At 35.8% G+C, this 19,044-nt stretch overlaps 2 pseudogenes; one reads left to right on the top strand and one right to left on the bottom strand.

Moving 5' to 3' along the window:
* The first annotated feature begins 33 nt into the window (after positions 1 to 33).
* Positions 34 to 4,338, top strand: LOC124096146 (rho GTPase-activating protein 29-like; annotated as a pseudogene).
* Positions 4,339 to 12,926: 8,588 nt separating this feature from the next.
* LOC124096147 (large ribosomal subunit protein eL19-like) lies at positions 12,927 to 13,513 on the bottom strand (annotated as a pseudogene).
* Between the last annotated feature and the right edge of the window lie 5,531 nt (positions 13,514 to 19,044).

A 19,044-nucleotide genomic window follows, 5' to 3' on the forward strand; every position in this document is an offset into this window, starting at 1 on the left:
CCAGCCAGAGCTCAGGCTTTGCCCTGATTCACCATGCAGAAGTGCAAGGGAGCCTGGGCACGGGTTAACCTGGAGTTCATCCTTCCTCCAAGATCCGTGCCAGAGCTTAGACTCAGCTCAGGACCGCCTCGGTGACCCTTGTGGGACTCCTGGCAAGGGTAGACCTGGATCCATCCTGTCACTGCAGACCCCCTTGGGACTCAAGCTCTGCCCAGGGGCTTTCTTTGTAGAAAATGTTCCAAGACCTCTGTAGAATTTACTGTACTTCAACTTATTTATTCCTTGTTAGAATTTAGTCAGAATATTGAAGAGGGGAGTAGCCCCCTTCACTAAGTTCCAGGCCACAGCACTTGATTTTTAGACCTGGTGTTTGACCCTTCTGCTGCTAAGAGTTTAGTAGTTCCTTCTACTTACACGCATTTTATCCTAATATAATACTCTGAAACTCAGTTTGGTGTGTGGTTAGTATCATAATGAAACAAATGATTCTTTCCCTAGACCCACCAAACTTGACCCTTGACAAACGTTTTGTAGTCTTCTGTAGCCCATGTTTTCTCCCCCCTTCTCAATTCATAGTAAAGTACCATTAAGGACCTCTAATAGGCAAATCTCATACACTTTATGTGTTCTTATTTTCAGGGCAGTAGACCATTCTGAAGAAAATCTGATGAACTCACAAAATTGGGGGTGTTATTTGGGCCCTGTCTCATGAGGACAAGGCCTACAACCGCTCCTGTGACCATCTTCTCCTCCCTTGCTACATATGCCAATCAGGTGCTGTTGTGGAGTTCCTCATTACCAACTCACAGATAATCTTTGATGGGTCGCTAGAGACATAAAATGTTTCGTATAGTGCAGGTGTTATTGCACCTTGGGTGGATAAAAGCTGTCCTTCAAAACCCGTAATATCACCAGAACATTCCACAAAGTCACAATATTTTTCTACAAAGCAAGTGAGTTTTGACCATTATAGAGTTGCATTAAATTTGTGGTGTTTATGTTAACAAGTTAATAGTCTTTGAACTGTTTATTTTAAGATGAGTTTTGCCTTTAGTTTAAAACTTTTCTTGTGTCAATAGGATATCCACACTGCAGATATTAAAATTGAACATTTTAAATCAGCTGCATCATTTGAGGAATCAGAATGCAAGAAAAGTGCATTGGAAAAATGTGATGCATGTCTCAATGGTGAGTGGTCATGTAACATATATGTTTGCATATATCAAACCTTGCCAAGAAGTCGTGATCAAAAACCAAGGTGAGGGCTGTGATGGTAGCTCAGTGGTAAAACACTTACCTCAGCATGTGTGAGGCCATGGGTTGGATGCTCAATACCATATAAAAATAAATACATAAAGATAAAAATATTGTGCCCATCTACAATTTTCATTTTTTTTTAAAAGGTGAATTAATTTGAGGTAAGTACAAACTTCAAGGTTTTATTAGTTAACTTTGCTAGCTATTGAGAAAGTTTAATGAGTGTCATTAAATGAATATCATGCTTTGTTTCTTTCTTGTAAAAAGATATCTTGAAATTCATAAATTATTTTTGTTCTTCTGAAATTTGTTTTCATCTTTACTTCTTTGTTATCAATTAAAGTCAAAGCAGAAACAAGGTGGATGCCTGAAACTCAAAAAAAAAAATAGACTCCTAAAGATTTTTGATGTCCCTTTACCTGTGGCCTACCTTTAGCACATTAGCACACATGTCTTCCATTTTCATGGCTGCAGTCCTTTTGTTCATTTTTTTTTTATCAATTTATTTCAGTAAATGGTTTCTGGTAAGGTGGTTGAAAATCTTCCTTTCGTTACTGCTTCAGTAGATCTAAATCCAAATTTTTTAACATATAGCCATATATGTTAAATTTGATATATAAAATTAATGAAATATCAATGACTATAGCCTGAGAAAGTCTGAAAACAAAGAGAGTCCATTACCTCTCTTCGAAGAAAAGCACTGGACTTACTGATTCCATCTATCTGATTTGATCTTATGTGCTATGAACACTGGCCTCATTTAAGGCATATCTAACAGTCTGAAGGAAGGTTAATAATGCCAAGGGTCATGTCCCTAAATTATTGTTGATTCAGGATTTGAACCTCATCCTGTCTCATTCCTAAATGTAACCTTGTTTCACTGTCCAGTGAAATTGGATTCCCAGTTAGGTATAGTAATAACAATAAATAATTTTAAAATATTTTCAATTTTCATTACATACCAGGTAATTCTGAGTCTTTTCTTTATTAGAGTATTAACACCACATGCTATCATAGCTCCATATAGGAGCCTGTCTTGACAGAAAAAGGCAGGTAGGGCTAGTGCAATAGACTTGCCCAGGGCAGAACTGGAACAGAAGCGGAGCCAGCACCCAGGCAGCTGGCTGCAGAGCCTGCACTCTTCATGGTGCTAGAAGTTCTGCAGGACTGTAAGTATGTTCTGGTGTTTACCGTTCAACTACAATGGCTCAGCTCCCTTCAATGAATGTGGAGAAGGTCCCAGGACAGCAAATCACAGGAGCACTGCCTGGGAACCAGGGAAGAGAAGCCAGCAGCCTCAGGTGAAGAAGGAGGTCAGATAAGATGATGACCTGCAAGTGATACTGATGTGCACCTGTCTGCAAACCACTGCCCAGGATATGGGAGAAGGTCCAGGTGGCAGGGATGAGGACAGTGAGCTATGATCATGGCCATTGGAAAGCCATCAGACCACTGGCAAGGCACACAGTTGTCTAATGTTTCTCAGCAGGGAGAGGAGGATCATAGCCAGAGGGCTGCACCTTTCTAGCAACAGGAATTTATGGGGTATATTCAGCAAAAAAAAGAGTGTGAGGAGGTAGGGTTCTGGGTGAGAAATCAGGGACTTTGAGACCAGACTAGAGGAGAAATAGAAGGAAGTAAGTCTTGGAGTCACCAAGACCAGTAGCAGAATGACAATTTTGACAGCTCTTCAACCTTCCTTTGACCAATGGATGTTGCCATGTATTAGTGGATCAGCTGGGAGAACATCCAAGTCCTCTATGGTGTGTTGCCCTCAGTATGGACAGAATGTAGCTGGAAAGCAGATTAAGTGACAGGCAAAGTCCTTGGGATTCAGCATATGGCTTTGCTTGTTGTACAGAATAGTGTTACTGTTCTAGAGTTACCATTGTCTGCCTGTCGAAATCATGAAAGTCCTAACCCAGAAAATATTCATTCATATGTAGTATATTAAAACAAGTTACTTCAGGAAGTGATTTTTTTTTAATTTTATGTGCTTTGTGGCTATTTGTTGTATTGATTAAGATAAATTTTAAAAACAATGCTTTAATTCAAAAATGTGCCTTTAATACTGTATGGATTTTTAATTCTTCTGCAGAGATGACTGAGAATATTATGTTGGAAAACTATGTAAGACTATATTGTTTGAGAGAGTGCCCATTTATAAATACTCACACTTCCTTATTAACCAAGCTCCATGAAGTTTTAAAAAAAATCTCTTCTTTGTCAGATAACAAAGAATTTAAATCATCATCCCCAAATATGGACCATATGTGTAAAACCAGGAAACCACTTAGTCTGAAATCTGATGTGGCAACAAATGATATACAGAGGCCTATGCCAAGCACCAAGATCAGATGTTTCCCTTTGCTTGTATATAGGTTCCATCTTGCAAGCTTTCCTAATGAGAGAAACAGCAGAAATGTGGGAAATGTCTATTCAGATAAGTTTTGCCAGAATCTTACCTTTGAAGGACTTAATAGAAAAGATACCCCTACTACTGTTGGTTCCCAATTTAATGGCATTGATCAGCAGATTCCACAAAAACCTCAGGGACAATAATGTAAACACAAAATAACTTAACTGGCACAAGTGCAGTGATTGTGCCAAGTGCACCCCAGGAAAAAGTGACAATGTGCATCAGGGTAAGTGGTGACTATTCCAGCAGTGTCACACAGCCCAACATGCCAGCCAGATGAGCAAGAGAGGCATCAGAGAGACCGTCCTCTCATTCTTACCCTCTTGCTCATGCAAGAGCACCCAGAACACTGCAGCTCCATCTCGAGACAACATTTTGCAAACCACCTACCCTGACCAGCAAAGTCAGGGGGACTGAGGAGAGACCAGCTCACCTTCAGCAGCAGTGCCTCCTAGCACAGCTCTTACTCCCTTGAGTCATGTGGAGAAATTTGTTCCAGAGGCAACAGCACATCAGCTTGTCCTTTGCAGCCAGGTGCTGAGCCTAAAAAGAACTCTGAGGAGCTCGGCCTGCCTGACATGAATCCAATGTGCCAGGGACTCAGGCTAAAAAAGATGGAAGAATTGTAAGACCTTGAATTTGAAATGCCACAGTTTGTGTAGGTTTGTCAAAATTCAGTTTTTCTTTTTCTTGTTTTGTTTTGTGTCATTGTGTTTATTTTATGAAAGAATGTTGGGACAGACCCCTTTTGTAAAGGATCGCCAAAGTGTGTATTTTGCCTTTTGGCCTTGTATTATGTTTGCTAGTCATATAGAATGGTAGTGTTTTAGTCATATAGAATGATTGTGCATCACTGGTATTGTCTTTAAATTCTGTGTTTTGGAAGTTGTGCATCAAATAAGTATTATAATTTTAAAATTTCAAATTATTTTCTCTATAAAATGATTCATGTAAATGCATCCTTAATGTATGATATTTTTCACAACAAATAGGGGGAGTAGGGGAAATGAGCTTTATTTTGGAGCAAACCTAGTGCTCATTCATAAAATGATTCTAAATGCAAGTGTGTGAAAAATCTTGATTTGGTATGAATATATTTCTTCCCACATAACGTTCTAGTGCATCTTTGACCACTTATGTTGTTATAGTCTGTAAGTAAGCATTGTCAATTCAATTAATTTTAAAATATTGACATAGTTGCTAAAAGCTTGCAAATCTGTATTTAATTGCATTCTACTTATCAATTTTACATATGGTAGTCAATACAGTTGTAGAAAGAAAATGCACTTCAATACTAAAAAGTTTGGAATTGTCATAAAATAAAAATTTATGTGGATAAAGCTAAGGGATAAAACAGTATCAAATGCACTAAAACCACCTAAAGCCAAATAACTAAACTATATATTTTAAATTATTATATATTTATATATTATATATTATGCATTATATATTATATACTACATATTATAGAATTACATATACAGGATATATTATAAATCATGCAAATTACATATAATCCATATATTTTATATATTATATCAATATAAATTATACAAATATAATAATCTTATTATATCTTATTAATAATAATAGAAATTATATAATTATATTACAATGATGTATAATATAATATAAATTAATATAAATTTAAATATACCATATGATAATATATATTATATATCATATATATAAGTATTATAACTTTAAAATTTCAAATGATATTCTCTATAAAATGATTCATGTAAGTGAAGGCTTAATGTATGATATTTTTGCAAAAAATAGGGGGAGTAGGGGAAAATGAGCTTAATTTTGGAGCAAATATATATTATTTTATTATAATATAATAATATATATTTATATTTAATTTATATATATTAAATATATATATTTATATATATTATATAAATATAGAGCCCCATGATCTAATCCCATTCTAAACTTCTCTCCCTTTTATATGTGTATATAATGTATGTGCAATTTATTTTATTTTATTTTATTTATTATATGTGTATATAATGTATATGCATTTTATATATCATATACTTTTCAATCAATATGCATAATCCATATGTATTTGTATATATAAATATATAATTTATATTAATATAGTTTACATGAAATATATGTAATTTATATATATTTATACATAAATATTTATAATTTATATATAAGAATATAAATGTATTATATATTATGTAATTTGTATATATGAATATATAATATATAATATATTTATAATAACAATATAAATTATATAATATATATAATTTATATATTTTTATTATATGTATATATAATAAAATAAATATATAATATAAGTAATATAAATTAGAATGTTATATAAATATATTTTATTTAATTTATATTATATATGTTATTATGTAATATGCAATATATTTATATAATATTATAATTTAAATTATATAGATAAATTATGTCTTATTTGGCTTTAAATGATTTCAATACATTTGATAGTTTTTAAACCCTTAATTTTATCTGTATAAATTTTTATTTTATGCCATTTGTAAACTTTTTCATATTTTTATAATGGTTTTAAAAATGTGTGCTTCAGAAATTTTTAATTTCAATGCATTTTCTCTTTGGATTATGAGAGTTTTGTTAAAACCATTCCTTTTGGCCAGGCACAGTGATGCATGCCTGTAATCCCAGTAGCTTGGGAGGCTGAGACAGGTGTATCTCAAGTACAAAGCCAGCCTTAGCAATGGCGAGGCACTTAGCAATCCTGTCTCTAAATAAAATTCAGAATAGGGGGGCTGGGGATGTGGCTCAAGCGGTTGCCCGCTTGCCTGACATGCACGCAGCCCGGGTTTGAGCCTCAGCACCACATACAAACAAAGATGTGTCACCGAAAACTAAAATAAATATTAAAACTTCTCTCTCTCTCTCTCTCTCTCTCTCTCTCTCTCTCTCTCTCTCTCTCTCTAAAAAAAAAAAAACAATTCAGAATAGGGCTGGGGATGTGGCTCAGTGGTTGAGTGTCCCTTAGTTCAACTTCCAGTACAAAGAAAAAAAATCCTTTTGTATGAAATATTTTGACTTATAAAACACTTTACATACTTTTTCTACCTGGACTATCAACCAGTTAAAACGTATACATCATTAGAATTGAGCAATACTTTATTTAAGTTCATTTTGAGAGTATAGTAAGTCTTATTGTTTGGAATTTGAGAATCGCAGATGACTGAATCTGTTTCATTTATAAAATACCCAGCTTTTATAAACTAGTCCATTCCTGTTATTTTCTGGGTTTCACGATCGTGCCTAAAATAGGATGTAAAAGGGAAAAAAAATAGCCTTCTTTTGTATGTGTGAACTATATTGTGACTCAACTATGATCATGTTATGCTTGATAAAAAAGTATATATAGGTTTATACACACATTATTATATGTAAATTATTTCAAGTACCTCAAGTTATTTTGGCTTCTCTGAAATTGTTGCCTCTTAGAGTATGATAATTTAAGATTATTAACTATTGACTCAGTGGTCAACACATGGGCTCATCACTTGACTATAATATGAAATGTGTTTTATAGCATGTTGTCTTATAGTTCTCTGTAACATTAAGGACTAAGGAGAAATGAACAAATGGCCTTTTTAATGCTAAAGCCATTTTTTTAGCCTTCCTTATAAAAAGTACAAGAATCATATTGGTTTGAAAACTTAAAAATAAAATCAGAGCTAACATTTATTGAGCTTTTTTTGTGTATGTAGACTTTACCAAGTTGAAATTTCACAGCAACCTCTAGTGGGGAAGTAAGCATTTTATAATTCCTATGTTACAGAAGAGGAAACTGAGGCTTAGCTAAGTACATGCTTTTAGTTTCCAGAGATGCAGCAAGCAGAATCAAATCTCAAATACAGGGCTGTGAAATTTTGATTAGTGCTTCTTTTTTTGGGTACCAGAGATTGAACTCCTAAGCTCTCGGCCACTGAGCCACATCCATAACCCTATTTTGTATTTTATTTAGAGAGAAGGACTCACTGGATTGCTTAGCACCTTGCTTTTGCTGAGGCTGGCTTTGAACTTGCAATCCTCCTGCCTCAGCCTCCCAATGGCTGACAGGCATGCACCACTGTGGCCTGCTGGGTTAGTGCTCTTAATGAATGTGATTACTAAATAATAGCAGGAAACACTGAACAATAGAAAATGCATCTTTCAATGTGTTTTTTGGTGGTTTTTTTTTTTTTTTTTTTTTTGTAAAATACACGTACCATTTGCCATTTGAACCATTTTGAAGTGTACAGTTCAGGAACACTAAGTATATTCACATTGTCCAAGATGGCATGTGTTGCTGAATCATCAGATGACAGAAAGCAGAAGGGGCCAAAGGGATGTGAATGATGTGTGAAGCCTCTTATAAAAGGGCATTGATTCTGTTAAAAAATATAGATCCCCATGACCTAATCCCATCCTAAATTTCTCTCCCTTTTTCAGTGGTCACAATGGTGATTGTTACAACATATACAATTGGGGAGAACACATTCAGACCATAGCAACCATGTTTAAGTACAATGTAAAGAGAAATTCTTCTGGAGAAAAAATAATGTTGGTTTAAATCACGTGGAAAGTCCTTTCTAACTCTGAACCTAAGACTGCAGGGTAAATATACCTTGATTATAGTTGGGCTGTGTCCAAACATGTGTCCATACACATGGCAGAGCCCTGTACTGATGCAGCTTGCACCCTGAGGTTTCAACTACCAGCCATGGATCACTGCACTGTGGCCCTGGTTCCCGTCTCCTTCTTGCTACTGACATGAACTAATGTCACTACTGTATTGTAGGATTTAAGGACTGTTGTGTAGTTTAAAGCTTTAGGTTGTTGATATTTAATTATAATAATTCAACAAACATTTAATGATATTTACTATATACTGTCACTATGCTGGATAACAGAGAGAAAACAATCTTTAAAAACACTTACTGGGCTGGAATAAAGCTCCCAGTTAAGTGCTCGCTTAGCATGTGCCTGGCTCTGGGTTTAATCTCCAGTACTCCTCAGTGGCCAAGAGCTTAGGAGTTCCAGTACTGTCTTTGTGGAACTTACAACTTAATACTATCAGAAATGGACAGCTAACTCTCAGTGGATTATATTTTCACATTTGAAAAAGTCACATTTATTCAAGTACCATGGTTTTCCAGAAAAAAAAAAAAAAAAAAAAAACAGCAGAATGCCCTGTAAATAAAGTCTGAGAATAGGAGTAAATTTTTAAATTGAAGCTAAAATTGTGAAAATTGTATTGTTTCAAAAATGTTATTTCCCATTTGTAAAATTCTTTTCCTCCCCTTGGTACTGGAGAGTGAACCCTGGGGAGCTTAACTGCTGACTCACATTCAAAGGTCTTATTTTTTGAGACAGGATCTCACTAATTTGTTCAGACTGGCTTTGAGCTTATAATCCTCCTGTCTCACACTCCCAAGCCACTGGGATTGAAGGCATGGACCTCCCATTTCTAAAATTGTGATTTTCATATTTGTACACCCAGGTTTATTTCAGGAGATTCTAATTGAAAAATCTCCTGAAGGATGGGATGTGCTTCAGTGGTAGAGCACTTTCCTTGCATGCTGAGGTCCTGGTTTCGAGCTCCAGTGCTAGAGAAAAGGAAAGAAGGAAGGAAGAAGGAAGGAAGGAAAGAAGGAAGGAAGAAGGAAGGAAGGAAAGAAGGAAGGAAGGAAGGATGGAAGGAAGGAAGGAAAGAAAGAAAGAATGAAGAAAGGGGTAGAGAAAGAAAGCAAGAAAGAGAAAGAGTGTGAAGGAGGGAGGAAGAAAGGAAGAGAAGGAAGAGAAGAAAGGAAGGGAAGGAAAATATTAGGAAAAGAAAATTATAATGAATACCAATTAAAGTGTCTTCTGCTAACCTACATATTAATCATTCAATACAGGATCCAAAACCCTTGTATGACTATTTAAATTAATTAAAATCCCACAAAATCAAATATCAGTTCCTCAGTCCCACCAGTTATTTCAAGAGCTCAATAACCACATAGTCTGGTAGCTATCATATCTGACAGTGCAGTGCAGATACCGTACATTTCTGTCATGGCAGAAAGGTCTATTAGACAATACTGATAAAAAGGAAGCATCACATCAAGGTACTGGTATTGTAGATGTGTTAGAGAAAATTCAAGAAAATTCAACACAACTCATGTTAAAAAAAAAAAAAAACACACTTAGCAAATTGTGACCTACAAGAAAACATCCTGAAACCAAAAGAGGACCTTCTACCAAGCCAGTCAAATCGGCAGCATCTCATTCATGATGTTGGTAAAATAGCATCATTTGGAAAATAGCCTCTTTGCTGTGTATATACTAAAAAGTATCCTAATGACTTTAGAAGTAACAAACTCTTGTGTACAAATCTCTGTGGATTATCAATCAAATGTTACAAATAGAAAACCAACCAGGAAAACTAGTTCATCTAATACATAATAGCACAGTACTAAAATAACAGACTCTAAATTTTTCCAAGAAACAAAGCCAAGCTAGGGGTGTGTTAACACAGTGAAAGTTCTTTTTGACTAACTGCTCAACAGGGGTCAAACTAGACTTCTGAATTTCGTAAGGAATTCTAAATTTTTTGACTGTGATCTGCCTTTAGCTCATTATGCACATATGTGAATATACTTTTTAAATTTAACTATATTTAATTCACTTTTTTCTAATATATTTTATTGCAAGAGTTCATAAACACTGATTTAAAAAAAAAAAACTACTGTTGCTACTACAGTTCTAGATACTAGTAGAGCTAAATTCCAATTGATATATGAAAATAGGGCCCTATATGATAACTTTGATCTGAAATCTGGTATCAGTAATCATAAGGTCTAAAAAACACTTCACTGAAGTTTATAAATTCCTATTTATTATATGCTTGGCATTATACAAAGTGCTTAATTCCACTTATCTTATTTACTTCTGTAACAACTATGTGTTATGAAGTAGGTAGTATTAATCCATAGCCTAACAGGCTGATAATAGTTTAATAATGTGCTCCAAATTGTGCTCCTAATGAGTCATTTAGTCAGAATTTGAACCCAGATAGCTTCCATTTGTTTTACTATCTCAAGATCTAGGGCTCATAATGAGGAATATTAAAAAATATATAAGTTAAAATTTTTAATTTTGACTGCTTATTACATACCAGGTAATTCTAATCCCATTCCTTTGTAGATCATTAAGACCACATACCAATATATCTCCACATAGGAGTTGGTCTTGACAGAGGAAGGCAGGTAGCACTAGTGCAATGGACTTGCCCAGGGCAGAACTGGAGCATAAGCTAGGCCAGCACCCAGATAGCTGGCTGCAGAGCCTGCACTTTTCATGGTGCTAGAAGTTCTTCAGGACTGTATAAATGCTTTGGTGGTTACCATCCAATCACAATGGCTCAGCTCCCTTCTATCAATGTGGAGAAAGTCCCAGGACAGCAAATCACAGGAGCACTGCCTGGGAACCAGGGAAGAGAGGCAAGTAGCCTCAGGTAAATAAGGAGGTCAGATGAGATGATGATCTGCGAGTGATGCTGGTGTGCACCTGTATGCCAACCACTGCCCAAGGATGTGGGAGAAGGTCCAGGTGGCAGGGATGAGGACTGTGGGATATGAACAGGGCCATTGGCAAAACTGTCAGAGCAGTGTCAAGGCACACAGTTCCACTTTCCCACGATATACAGTACACAATAAGAAATGTTGATCTTAACCAGGTGATGGTGCAGTGTACTGAGAATTTATTATGTCAGGTACTGTTCTAAGCACTTTTCATCTAACTCAACAAACTCAAACGAACTCCTAGTTGATCTACAAGGTTAGGCATCTATGAACTCAAACTTGGCCATTTAATTAAGTGCCATTCAAGTTTAGTTTTTAAAAATCTTGATACACACCAGGTACAGTGACACATATTTGTAATCTCAGTGAAGTAGGGAAACATCTAGTTTAAGGGCAGCGTGGGAAATTTAGGAAGAACTCAAAATAAAAAAAGGTCTGGGGATGTAGCTCTGTGGTAAAGCACACCTGGATTCAGTTCCTAGTACCAAAAAAAGAAAAAGAAAAAAAGAGAGAAAGAAAGAAAGAAAGAAAGAAAGAAAGAAAGAAAGAAAGGAAGAAAGGAAGAAAGGCACTTGTCCCTTTTGTTAAGAAACATTAATTTCTTGCCCTGGAACCAAGGTGCTCCTGAAAAATAAGAATTCAGTAGATGTCCAGATCTTGCTAAGCTTGGAATTCTTGAACTGCTTTCTGAGTACAGAAAATATTGCAGTCCAAACAGGCCATGATGTCTCTAAGCCTCCTGAGCTCATTATGCCATCGCTACATTTTGTGTTTTGGAACTTATAAAGATAGTGTGATGATTTAAAGGTCCATTGATTTATTATTCCCATATGAAAGTGCAGTCTCTTTTAGTTCATCTTCAACAAAATACAGTTGTCAAACTGATAGAATTAGCCAGAATAAACTTTATTTTCTAGACTGGAGCTAAGTGCTTAAGTATAGAAATAGTATTTCTAACTACAATGGTTAAAATAAAATCTTTACCATATGAATTATATGGCTGTAAAAAAGAGCTTAGCTTTAAAAAAAAAAAAAAAACAGTTGTCCTCTGTTAAGCATAGTTTTATTTTCTAAATGACAATTGACAGCTTTACTTTCAAATATTTCCCATATCAGCCAAAGGTTGCCAACTACATTTACATATTCTTGTACTAAGATTTTTGGATTTGCCAGTTTTTACCAGTGACTATCACCAGGATGCACTTACAGTTCTTTCTGAATAATATGGTTTAGTTACATTTCAGTATTTACCTTCTAAAATATGTCCATAGTCTTTCAGGACATGGGTTTCAGCAAAAAAAAAAAAAAAAAAAAAAAAAAAAAAAATTACATTTCCAATAAAATTCAATGCTGACAATTTGAACATTTTATGTAATGGTGAAAGAAGTTCAGAACTGTGTTGAAGATTAAAAATATTAAAGTATGTGCAACCGAGCAGAAATATTTGGAGACTGTTGATCTATTATTGTTTTTTAAAAAAGTAGCTTGGCTTCTTTAAACCTCACAATTCAAAGACCAGATTAACTTTGTCTCTTTTGTTGTAAAAAAGACAATTTATAAAACCATTAACTTCTAAAATTGTGGTATAATATAATTTTTTAATAGATAAAGCTTTTTTTTATTTCAAGGAGTATCTATATAATCATAGAGGCCTCTATGTACAGACACAAGAGGGAGTTTTATGTCTTGGTGTCTTCCTCCTTGGACAGAGTCTTGATGTGCTCCTCCTTGGCCTGGAGGGCTCCTCATAGAGCTAGTTTTCCACCTTGGTCTCAGCCTGGTCAGCCAGAAGCTTCTTGTTGGCCTTATCTGCCTTCAGCTTGTGGATATGTTCCATGAGGATTCACTTGTTATTGAACACATTGCCCTTTGCCTTCAGGTAGAGTCTGTGATACATGTGGTGGTCAATCTTAGATCCACAGAATCTCTGAGTAGCCTACACAGAATCTGTATCCTCTGCACCCAGGTGACCTTCCCCCTTCATTGGAGCACTAGCTGTTCTCTTCTGCTTACCTATGTCCACATGCCTGTGCCTCTGGCGAGCCAAGGTATTGTTTTGGCATGGAGCCCCAGAATGAACAGAAACTAGTTTGTGGATGATCAGCCTATCTTTGATCAGCTTCCAGATCTGCTGATTAAAGTTGGCATTGGAGAGTCCATTGGTCTCATTGAGATCCAACCAGACCTTCTTTTTGCCACAGCAGAGGACACTGGAGGCAAGTCTCTTATGAAGCCTGAGTGTCCTCCTGGCTGCTCCTGTAGCCATGAAAGTAAAGAGCCCAATATAGTTTGAAGCTTTTCATAATATATATATATATATATATATATATATATATATATATATATATATATATATATATATATGTTTTAAACATTAAATACTTGTAATTTGTTACATGTATATAATGTACCCGTATATTCACAAAATTGTCTTCATTTGTTAACAGTGCACAAATGGTTACATAATACAGAGATCATGTTTACTTAAGCTTGTTAGCTTGCTTCTGAAGAGTTCATGAATCATGTTAGTTTTTCATCTTTCACATTTGACCAAACATCCTGAATGCAATCCATGAATCTCTCTCTCTCTCTCTGTCTCTCTCCATATATATATAATGTATATAGTATTTACATATATAAAATATATTATATGTATATTATTTAAATATAAAATATTTATAAAAGTATAATGTAATATATTCTTGGGGATGCAAATCAAGTCAAGATGGCGCCTGGCAATTTGCCAGGAGGAGTGGTTTGTGAAGCAATGCCAGTGAGCCATTAAGATGATGAGGATTCCTTATTGGCTAACTGCTGTATCTATATGATGTTAATTAAGTTAAGCTGTGTGTAGTTAGTTAAGTATATATACCTCTGCTGTCCAGCAGAGAAGCGGCTCCTGCTACCTTGGGTGCCTGCTACTTTGAGTTCCCGCTCAGTTCCCGATGAGTTCACTTACAATAAAGTACTTCCCACTTCAACCTTCAAGTTGTTTGCACCTCTCGGTTATTTTGCCCAGCTGGACTGCAGCAATATATATATATATATATATATATATATATATATATATATATATATATATATATATATATATATATATATATATTATTTAAATATAAAATATTTAAATAAATATAATACAAAACACAAAAGCCAAATCTGGCCTACAACTTATTGTTTTTCTTTTGTTTTTTCCAGCAGGGGATACTGGGGTTTAAGCTTAGGGGCACAGGACCACTGAGCCACATACCCAGCCTTATTTTGTATTTTTTATAGAGACAGGGTCTCAGTGAGTTGTTTAGCACCTTGCTTTTGCTGAACCTGGCATTGAGGATCATGAGATCCTCCTGCCTTAGCCTCACAAGTGAATGCAAATAAGATTGTATTGTAACACAATCACACTCATTTATTTTATAAGTTGTCTGTAATTGCTTTCCTGCTACAACACCAGAGTTGAGTTGCTGGGACAGAGACCTATAAGTCTTCAAAACCTAAAGGATTCATTATCTTGTTAAAATAAAAAGTGTGCTGACCCATGGGCTTGATGAATGTGTCATACTGTGGGCTAAATATTTCACTTGCTATTTCAATAAGTGTCTGTTTCATGTTGGGAAATTTCCTCTTCTGGGTTTTGACTAATGTGTTTAAAATAGAATACAATATGAACAAAATAGTCTAAATGTCTATATTAGTATATGCACATTATATTCACTAGTACTGAATATTGCTTTCCATGACTATTTTATAGATGATAATATATATATATATATATATATATATATATATATATATATATATATATATATATATATATATATTTTTTTTTAATGTGTAATTTTTATAAACAATCTTTTTAAGGACTCATGTCTCCTCTGAATTCGTGGTCACTTAAGCTTTATTCAAGCCCAAGAGCCATACACTTTTCAACATTCTGAATCACACCTCCCTTGGCTTTAATACAACTTACAGGAAATTGTATTATAGTTCTTAACATCATTAAAAACTACAGGGATATGAATAGCTCTTTTCTTTGCCCCAAGGCCTTGGGTTCCCCTCACCAACCCCCCATTGTATGAAATACAATAGAATCATATTACTTATAGAAACCTAAAGAGAAAATAATGATAGCTGACATTTACTGAGTTTCCATGGAGCTTCCATGTACATTTTCTCATTTCCTCCACAGAAGAACCTTAAGGAGGAGAGTGGTATATTATCCTTGCTTTACAAATGTGAAAAGAAAGGCTTAATTATGATACTGGCCAAGATCACACAACCCATAACTGACAGAGCTGGAGCTCACAGGTAGAGTTGTTGGATTATCAAGGTCAGGCTCTTAACAACTATCTCACTATTAAATAATAGGAGTGAGTATTTATACACTTTGAAATACCTTCACATGAGGGGACAGATGTTAATTATCTTGATTTAATTATTTGTAAATCATAACATCACTTTATGCCTCATCAATACAGATAATTATAAATTCTAATTTATATATAATATACTATAGTCAGTTTTTAACTAAAAAAAATACTTTCACCTGCCTTTAAACAGGGTAAAATAACAAGCTAGACAATATTATGGAGTTTTTTTAGAGTCTGTAAACAAGTCAGGATGGCGCCTGGCAAATGTTAGAGTCTGTAAACAAGTCTGGATGGCGCCTGGCATTTTGCCATAGGGAGTGGTTTGAGAAGTAACAAAAGCGAGACATTAAGTGTGTAGATTCCTTATTGGTTGACTGCTGTATCTAGTTTATGCTAATTAAGATAACCTGTGTGGAATGTATAAATATCGCTGTGGTCCTACAATAAATGGCTCCTACTCCTTCTGTATCAATGTACACAAGTTGTTTGTCACCCCCCGGTTATTTTGCTGCAGCCAGACTGCGACAGAGTTTCCTGGTAAACTGATTATCTTTGTTTCCCTCACTGACAGACCTCAGTGGGAAGGTCATTTCTTGCTGCCAATCCTTTCTTCTTGCCTAGTCTCCAGAGTGTTTCAAGAAATCATGCTTTTGTGGGGTCTCTGGCATCTCACCCTATTTATAATCCTCAGCCTGTAGACATGTCTCAGTTTATGAGTCTAGTAAACAAGAAAAGGAGCTACTGACTCTCCTGTGAAAATCTGCAAGTGGGCAGAGAGAGCTTACACACAGGATGGGGAAACAGGATTGAGTTCCCCTCGGCCCCTGACCCTCTGAAGTCTTCATGGCGTGTAGACTGAGTGTTGTGGGTAGTGAGAGACTCTCTGAGGGTTGAGATCTCCTCTGGTCATCTGGCTTTGTCACTTAAATACTCAGCTATAAAGATGTAAGGACATTTGAAAATGCTTCTTACAGGGCATATATCTCAAAATTTACAAATACAGAGATAGATGAGGCATGTTTCCCATGATGATCTTTCAGTCCAGACATTAGTTTATTCATTTATTTACTTGAGAAAGTGTACTGCAGCTTTTTTTAGGCCCAGCTAGACTCATGCTGCTTATATCTTTCAACACTGCAGTTTATTCCAGGAACAACTGGGTGGTCCTGTCACATAAAACCTGATAGTGTCACTTCATCTGGGGACTGAGGGATGGCAATCTGAATCCTTCTCAATGGGTAAACAATACGGTGGTGCCCTGATGTAGATCAACATGACCATAATGCAGATGCAGCTGCTGTTTACTAATTCACAATGCACTAGAAATATCACTGAACACAGTGAAACAAGAGAAAGATGTGCAAGGTTATGGGTTTGATCCCTTGCACCAAAAAATTAAAAAAAAAAAAAAACAGACAAGAATGGATGTAGAGATAAAGGCCTTGGAAGGAAGAGATAAAATAAATGAACATTATGAAATGTAATTGAAAATGTAAACACCCAAACTACAAACAACAAAATAATGTGGTAAGATGTTGGCAAATACCAAAATGATCCTAAGTTAAAAGGCAGCACCTAAGAGCTGCCTTGGATTATTGTCACTGGGCCACCTGTTCGTCTCAGGGGAAGGCTAACCACAGGATCCTTTAGACCATCTGATTTTAAAATATGTGTGTCCTCCCAATTCTGAAAATTCTCTTCCAGACCATGTCCTTAAATTACCCAGATGAATCTTCCTGAACTGATACAAATAATATAGGAAGCTGATTAAGCACTTTCCTAAGCAGCCAATTTAAAAAACCAAAACAAGAAACCCAAAATCCCTCCATGGAATTTTTAGCATGTTTACCATCTGAGGACCACCAGCTGGACTCAGTTTGTCCCCTATGCTGAAATAGAGGTGGTCCTGAGTCTTTTCAACCAATGTGAATTGGGGTTTCTGAGCATGATTAAAAAAAAAAAAAAAAAAGCAACTTCGAGAGAAAGTTTTGTCACAGCCCTTTCAATAATCATTGTCCCTGTGTCTCTTACAATAATGCTTGAAATCAGATGGAGTTGACCCAGTGAGAGGCCAGGATTATAGAAATCTGCTTAGAATTGGATTGAGTCCAGCAGAGCTACTGCAGGAGAAATGCGTTCCACAGAGTGCCCTTCAGAGAACCTCTCCTTAGCCAGACTGCAAACCTTTGACATCTTTTCACTTGATACGTGACCACCTGGAATTCATTTAAACATGGCTGTGAATATATGCTCATACATGTTCAGAACATATTACTTTTGCTTCTCTTTTTCCTGGACAACATATGCAGTCTTATGTAGGATTTTGTTATTTGTAACTCTGGGTTAAGAATGAAATGTTGGAGACGAGAGGAGGAAGCAGCCTTGTGCCAGCCAAGCCAGACCAGAAGAGGAAGCCCGGCGCCAAGCCAGACCAGAGGATGAAGCCCGGCCCTGCCCCGTGTGCTAGTCCAGAGGAAGCCCATCAACCCTTAAAACCCATCAAAAGGGGTGTGGCTACCAGCAGGGTTCTTCGGCTGATCCAGGTACCCAGTTTCCAACTCCCCCACCCTTAGCTGCGATAACTCAAAATATTTCCCACAAGTTTTGGGGTTTGTAGCAATCAATGCAAAACAACAATTGTACGGGCACCTGGTTTCTACCTCAGAGACTAGAGTAGGGAAGATACAGGTGGAAGCTCATTTCCTTTCACACTGGCTATACCCACCACCCTGAATACAGAGGCTCAAGCTAGGAATAGACAATGCCACCTACTGGAAGCAAGGAAAACAGTGTTCTGAGAGACTTTTTTTTTCTCTTTGTTTCTTCCTTTTCTTTTCTCTCTTCCACAACTTCAACATATGTGAAACCAAGAACTGTGCATGAACAACCAAATTACCAAAGTAATATAATATAGAGGAATTGCATATATCCCACCTTCCCCCCATTTTTTCTTTATTTATATCTTACTTTCCTTTTCCTTCTCTCTTATTTCTCTTTTCTTCCTTGTTATTTTTTTTTCTTTTTTTTTCATTCGTATTCTCTCTATCCCACTTTCAATCTCCTAACTTTTGCTATGTATACATAGGGTAACTATCTAAATACAGATAGGAGGTTGAGTCTATACATTCTTCCATAAATTACCAGTCTATTGGTTAGAGTTCTCCAAAGGTGCCAAGTTAGTTTAACCTCATACCCTCACTCCTTTCCCTCATCCTTCGCTGAAATTAAGTTTTCTATATGCCACCAGATATGGTATGCCTTTTATGAAACTAATGAATATATTCTTAAGTAATAATTAAAACCAATATCTATAGACTTAGAATCTAACTATAAATGTATTAATAATGAAAACTTATGCTTAGATGATGTACTGTTGATATTGGGAACTGTTAACATTGTCTTTCTCCGCAAAAAGAGGGATTCTGGAGCT

This window comes from Marmota monax, unplaced genomic scaffold, assembly GCF_021218885.2.
Source record: "Marmota monax isolate L192 unplaced genomic scaffold, Marmota_monax_Labrador192_F-V1.1 WCK01_AAM20220418_F8-fsc01258, whole genome shotgun sequence".
Taxonomy (NCBI): Eukaryota; Metazoa; Chordata; class Mammalia; order Rodentia; family Sciuridae; genus Marmota; species Marmota monax.